Source organism: Mirounga leonina, unplaced genomic scaffold (genome assembly GCF_011800145.1).
Source record: "Mirounga leonina isolate KUSES-001 unplaced genomic scaffold, KU_Mleo_1.0 Mir_127, whole genome shotgun sequence".
NCBI lineage: Eukaryota > Metazoa > Chordata > Mammalia > Carnivora > Phocidae > Mirounga > Mirounga leonina.
Window position 1 is genome coordinate 39,649,623 of NW_023270316.1, and position 6,840 is coordinate 39,656,462.

At 38.0% G+C, this 6,840-nt stretch overlaps 1 pseudogene; it reads left to right on the plus strand.

The window, feature by feature from the left end:
- The first annotated feature begins 5,573 nt into the window (after window positions 1–5,573).
- Window positions 5,574–6,511, plus strand: LOC118009666 (annotated as a pseudogene).
- The last annotated feature ends 329 nt before the right edge of the window (window positions 6,512–6,840 follow it).

The following is a 6,840-nucleotide window of genomic DNA, read 5'->3' on the forward strand; positions in this document are numbered from 1 at the left end:
TCATCTACCCACAGGGAGAGAAATTATGATGTGGATGAAGGACACTGATGATTCATTGATGGATGGGGGATACCATAGGGAAAGGCATGGAGGGGCTGTAAAGAGATACAGACAAGCAAGTATTCTCTAGTGTTGATGTCTATTCTCACATTTTTTTCATACCTGGGCCCCTTACACTGGCACAGCTCTGCTGTTCTTGATAAGCCCACCAGGCTGATAGTTGGATCCACAGCTTGGGAGAAGGGCTGCTTTTCTCTTATTTCTCTTTCCGTGTGTGTGTGTGTGTGTGTGTGTGTGTGACTTTTTTCTCTACCTAAACGTCAGGGCTCAGCGATGCAAGAGCTCAATGGTATGGACATTAGCCTGCTTCTGGTTTAGGCCCTAGATTAGTGGCTCAAAGATAGAAAATGTCACCTAAGCCAGTTTAAGGACCCCCAAATACAGTTTATTTTTTTAAATAATCTTATTTATTTTAGACTACTTTTTGAGTATTCTAAAGTGTGAATATAGGACAGAGTTCCCATATACACCCACATCACTTCCCATTTTACTTATATCTTACATTAGTATATTGTCATAATTAATGAACTGGTACTGATACATTATTATTAACTAAAGCTCATACTTTTTTTCATATTTCTTTATTTTTTCCTAATATCTTTTTTCTACTCGAAAATCCCATATAGGATACCACATTGCAATTAGTCCTCATGTCTCCTTGGGCTCCTTTTGGCCATAGAATCTTTCAGACTTCCCTTGTTCCCTTCCCTTGTTTTTGATAGCTTGACAGTTTTGAGGAGAACTGCTCACATATTTGTGGAATATCCCTCAACTGGCATTTGTCTGATTGATTTCTTATAATTGGACTGGCGTTATGGGTTTTTGGTTAGAATACTGCAGATATAACTTCTCTTCTGATCACATCATACCAAGGGTACATGACATGACTTACTGATGTTAATCATGATCACCTGGCTGAGGTGGTATTTCACAGATTTCTCAACTGTGAATTTATTCTTTTCTTTTTTTTTTTCTCTTTCCAAAGTGTATTCTTTGGAAACAAGCCAGTATGCGTCCCATACTTAAGGAGTGGGGAGTTCTACATAGACTGTTCACACTGATAGGTATCAGGTTAAAATCCTTATTTGGGATACAGTAAAATGAGGCAATGTAGCCATATCGCCATAGACATATAATATGTATCTTCAATCATCAGTCTAACTTATCTAACTTATCTAACTTCAATCATCAGTCTAACTTATATATTTTATCTATGTATCTATGTATCTTATCTAATAACTATTATTTTTTAAGGATTTAATTTATTTATTTGACAGAAAGAGAGAGAAGAGAGAGAGAGCACAAGCAAGGGGAGGGGCAGAGGGTAAAGAAGAAGCAGGCTCCCCACTGAGCAGGGAGCCTGATGTAGGGCTCGATGCAGGGCTCCATCCCAGGACCCTGGGATCATGACCTGAGCCAAAGGCAGACGCTTAACCGACTGAGCCACCCAGGCGCCTCTCTAAAAACTATAAGCTGTGTGCATTTCAATAGTAAGGTTGGACTCCAGAGACCCAGAGAGATAGAGAAAGGTTTTACAAGGCTGTACATTTTTAAACCATCCCGTGAAACTTTGTTAAGTGAATAATATTGCAGAAGCAGTAGGATAAACTGAAAAGAGAGAACACCATGAAAAGGAAAAGGAAGAACATTCATGAAAGAGATCAGGAGCAGGAAAGACTCTCTGGACTGGAGAAATCTATAATAAAAGAGCTATAAAGGTCACTATCTTAGGAACACTATATAGTTAATAACAGCAACCGAACAAATTTGTGGGTTATTTAGAATCAACCAGGACACAAAAACATTTTTTAAATAAAAACATGTGATGAATTTTTATACAACCAAACATACATGGTACTTGAAATATATACACATATGTGTACACACACACACACACATTTATATGCTAGGGACTTCAGTGTAAAGAATTCATACCATTGTAGAAGAGATGGAATTGTATTATTCATACCATTTTACAATCCATATCATTGTACAACAGGTTTACTGGCTCATGTATGTGAGTAGTGTAGAAGGAAGAAAGGCTTGAAACCTAATCTGATCAGGGATTCATCTGTTTCTTTTTTTTTTCTTTCTTTTTTTTTTTAATAAAGATTTTATTTATTTATTTGAGACAGAGAGAATGAGAGAGAGAGAGCACATGAGAGGGGGGAGGGTCAGAGGGAGAAGCAGACTCCCTGCCGAGCAGGGAGCCCGATGTGGGACTCAATCCCGGGACTCCAGGATCATGACCTGAGCTGAAGGCAGTCGCCCAACCAACTGACACACCCAGGCGCCCGGGATTCATCTGTTTCTTTAACATTTCTTTATTTTTGTTCTCTTCCTTTGTCCTTAGGCTGGTTTCCTCATGGTTAAAAGTAAATAGAGGGCACCTGGGTGGCTCAGTCATTAAGCGTCTGCCTTCGGCTCAAGTCACGATCCCAGGGTCCTGGGATCGAGTCCCACATCAGGCTCCCTGCTCGGCGGGAAGCCTGCTTCTCCCTCTCCCGCTCCCCCTGCTTGTGTTCCTGCTCTCGCTATCTCTCTCTGTCAAATAAATAAATAAAATCTTAAAAAAAGTAAATAAATAGAAATGACAGTTTCTTCATTTTCCCATAGGTAGGGGAAAAAAACACTTCTTACCTAGCTATTCAAAGAATAGTCCTATAATTCTTTGACAATTGAGCTGGTAATTTTGGCTAGGGGAATGGAATCTGTTGGCCTTTAACAGACCTTTTACCAAAGTGCTCTTATTGTCAACATCCACCTCCCCAACTCCATCTGCTGGTGGGTTTGTTCATGAAACACAAGGGCTCCATTCTAGACTTAGCCATATCCTAACAAAAACATGGAGAATGTTAGGAAGAAGAAAATGTAGTGGTCAAGTCTAGCGAACTTTCTATGTCCTGATATATCAGGGAACATTTTTCTGCCTCTACTAAAATCTTTTTAGCTATGAAAGAATTACCTTATATGGTCTCCTTATTATCCAGAGAATATGAATATGACCTATGTAGTTAACTCTAATTTATTGAGCAATAGATCACATGTTTTCAAAATCAGATCTCATCATATACTGCATATGTCATTACTTTAGAAATTTTTAACAGGGTGTCAGAACACTGAGAACATAGCAATGATTCTGATATTACCAATAATATACATACTCTTTGAATTAAGCAAATGCATGGTTACATGAGTGGATTGTGAAGTCAAGTGTGTAACTTTCCTCTCTTGGAAAGATTTTAAGCTTTGGATGAAAAAATCACATTTTGGTGTTTAGTTTTCTCATAGTCCAACTTGTGAAATATTTTGTAGGGTATTTCCTAGGATATAACTGCAGTAATAATTAAGTTAATACTATCTGTCTTTAGATTAGGCAAATATACATATGAACTATTCCACTTTTGGATGAATAATAGTTCAGACAATGATAAGTTTATTTAATTTGTTTATCATTTGTAAATGTCCATTGACGTACTACACACCTGATGTCATTGCTATCATATTACTTAGCATTAATATGACACACTGAATTTTCAAGATGCTATAATCATTAATTAGTCATATTTCATAATACTCCTGTGAGGTAATGTGGTGATACAGAAAGTTAAGTTACAGATAATTTAGGTTGCTGACCCAAAGGAATTACCACTTATAGGTGAATATATTGTAAATTAGTGGTTAGCAATCTGTGGAATTATTGAGCTTCTTGCATTGATATATGCAAATATAGATAACAATTCAAAAACATGTTTGTTATAGCTATCCCATTTCTATCATATTATGTAATATTATGACATTTGTATACTCCTGGAAAGTCTAAAACGAGAGGTTTCCAGACCTGGGAATAAACTGAGGAATGTGAAGGTGTGTGGAATTAATTGAAATTTTGGATCTAAGAAATGATGTCACCTGAACAAATCACTATGCAGAATTTAAAGGCCAGCTGAGAGCCTCAAATGGGGGAGTTTTGGAAAAATAAAAATGTTTTGCAAATAGACCTCTCAGTAGCCGCATCAAATGTTGCAGATTTCCATTGTTCTCTGGACTCAGTGACCAGCTACATTTACTATCTTCACTGTTCCCTACTGCAGTCACTGTAGGATATGATGCACCTTGAAATACTTGTTCATATGTGAGTTAAGAAGTTTGATCATCTCATTTTTTTTTTTTTTTCAGATAATTTAGCTTGACCAGCTGTCCTCTCTCTATCCCTTCATGGTAGTTACTATAAGATATTATAAACTGTGCCTACCCTAAATCGGCAACTTATACGGTAAGTAAAAGAATTTTGGGGGACAGACTGGAGCATGTTAATAGTATCTAGCACTGGGGAAAAGGAAAGTGCTTACTATGTATTAGAGATGTAATGAGAGAGATGAGAGTGTCCCAGCCTGTGTGAAATTCCTACTGTGGTGGGAAAAGGTGTTCTAGTTAGGACTTCATGGTTAAAAAGAAGAGAGTCACTCATTACTTCCAGTAATGAAGAAGCTGTTTTAAGAATAACTGTTCATCCAAGAAAAAAATACATAATTAGGCCATAAACAGATAGAAATGATAATATGGCAGACCAATGACAAAATTTAGAAACATACTTTTTTTTTTTTTTTTTTTTTTTTTGCGTTGGGGGGTAATCTCAGGCAGTATACTAAGAACATCAGCTGTAGAAGATTAGACAGAATTATTAATGATTATGTGTTCTGCTATAAAATGACTCATGACCCTCCAAATTTTATCATTCCTCCCTTTTGTTACAAGTTTACTTTGTCTTGTTCTCCATTGTGCACAGATATTTGATTTGTTATATAGCTTCTGTTAACTCCTAACTATTCTTTCCTCATAACTCCAGCATGAATCTTGCTCTTCCTTACCTGAAAAAGTATTTTAGGGTTTCCTTGAGTGGGTCTTTCTAGATTTATCTTCTGCTAAAAGCTACTTTATTGCCCCTACATTTTCCAGTTCGAATTCCTTAAAGATAAAATATGATCACCTAGTTGATCTGTGTTTTCTGTACAGTTGATTGACCAGGAAACCATGGATTTGGAACTCACCCATTGTTTTGTTTTCTGTGGATTTGAGAGTGGGGTGGGATGGGGGGGTCGAGTGATTAAAAATATGGCTGTTTTGACTTTTCTTTAGAAGTTAATAGTAAAAAAGCTTGAAATGATCGACTTGTTTCACATACAGAAATAATTTCAGAACAATATAAAGAATGCCAATGATAAGATCTTGTGAAACATAGAAGGGAAACACAAGGAGGTAATAAATGACAAACACTGGGAAGTTGGAGACATTTTCATATAGACAATATACTTGAGTTAGAGTTGAGTAGCCATTTTCCAGGTCCTTAAGCAGGCAGAAGAGCTTTTCAAAATGAGAGAACATATGCCATGGCACAGAGACAGAAAACTCTTTTATATATTTGGGAAACCATAAAGAGTTTTGTCTAGTGGAGGAGGTAAAGGTCGGAAATTTGCCAGCAATCATTTGCAGCAATAGCTAAGGGCCAGGTAATGGAGATCTTCTACATCAATGAAATGATTGTGGACTTAATCCAATGGGTGATATGGAAACATAGGAATATTTTAAGTGGGTATGTGTTATAATTATTTTTTTTTAAGATTTTATTTATTTATTTGTAGTGCCACCAGCCAGTACCTGCCCACCTTGGACATCATGCACCACAACAAGCAGGCTACAGAGCATGGAAATGAGGAGGTGGGGTAACTCTTGGGGCTGCCGGATGCTCACTTGAAAACGAGGACTTTTTTGATGGAGAATACATGACACTGGCTAACATCACAGTTGTCTGAACCCTGCTGTGGCTCCATCAACAAGTCCAGCCAGACCTTCTCCACTATCAACCACTGGTTCCTATATGCATTGACCAGTCCCACTTTCAGGCTGTTTGGGGGAAAGGTGAAACATCCATGAGAAGATAGCCCAGTTTGATGTTAAAATGTTTGCTGACACACAGCCTAAAAGGGACACCTCACAGAAAGAGAAGAGTTCACTAGAGGAAAAGCAGAATCCCCAGCCTGAGTGGGAAGAGGAGAAAAGAGCACTGCCCCCACTCCTGAGGAGATGGATGAAGATGACAGAGGTACTGGCTGCTAAGCTGAAGGCCAAGGACTCCTTTGCTCACCTGCCCAAGATGACCTTTGTGTTGAATGACGTTAAGGACACCCTTTCTGTGGCACTGCCATATTTTGATAAGGATGGCTGGTCCCTATGATACTCCAACTACTGCTTCTCTGAAGAGCTCACCCAGGACTTCATGAGTTGCAACCTCATCAGTGGAATGTTCCCGTGACTGGACAAGTTAAGGAAGAATGCCTTTGTAAGCGTTTTCCTCTTTGGAACTAAGAGTAGCCACTCCATTTTGGGAATCTAAGTCTTCCGAGGCTGTGAACTGGGTCCTGGAAACAAGGAGACCCAGAGAGTTGTTTGAGAGCACTTTCCCTGGGAAGGAAGAATATGAGCAAAGTCTCCAATCAGAGCAGTATCTTCAAGTGAACATCTCTTGCCATTCGCCTAGCTGCCTGCACCTGAGCTTTAGAGAGATGGGGGTTAGTAAAGAAACTGAACATTGGAAGAAAAAAAATCAATGGGTGTCAGTGATAGGTTCTTGATTTTAAAACTAATGATCAAACATTAACAATGTGAATATTATTGTTAGATCATCATATTTAAATCATTATTACATTTTTATTTTGGTTATGGGATTTTTATTAAGAATGACTGCTGAAATTTTATGAATGATGTCTAAAAGCACCAGGA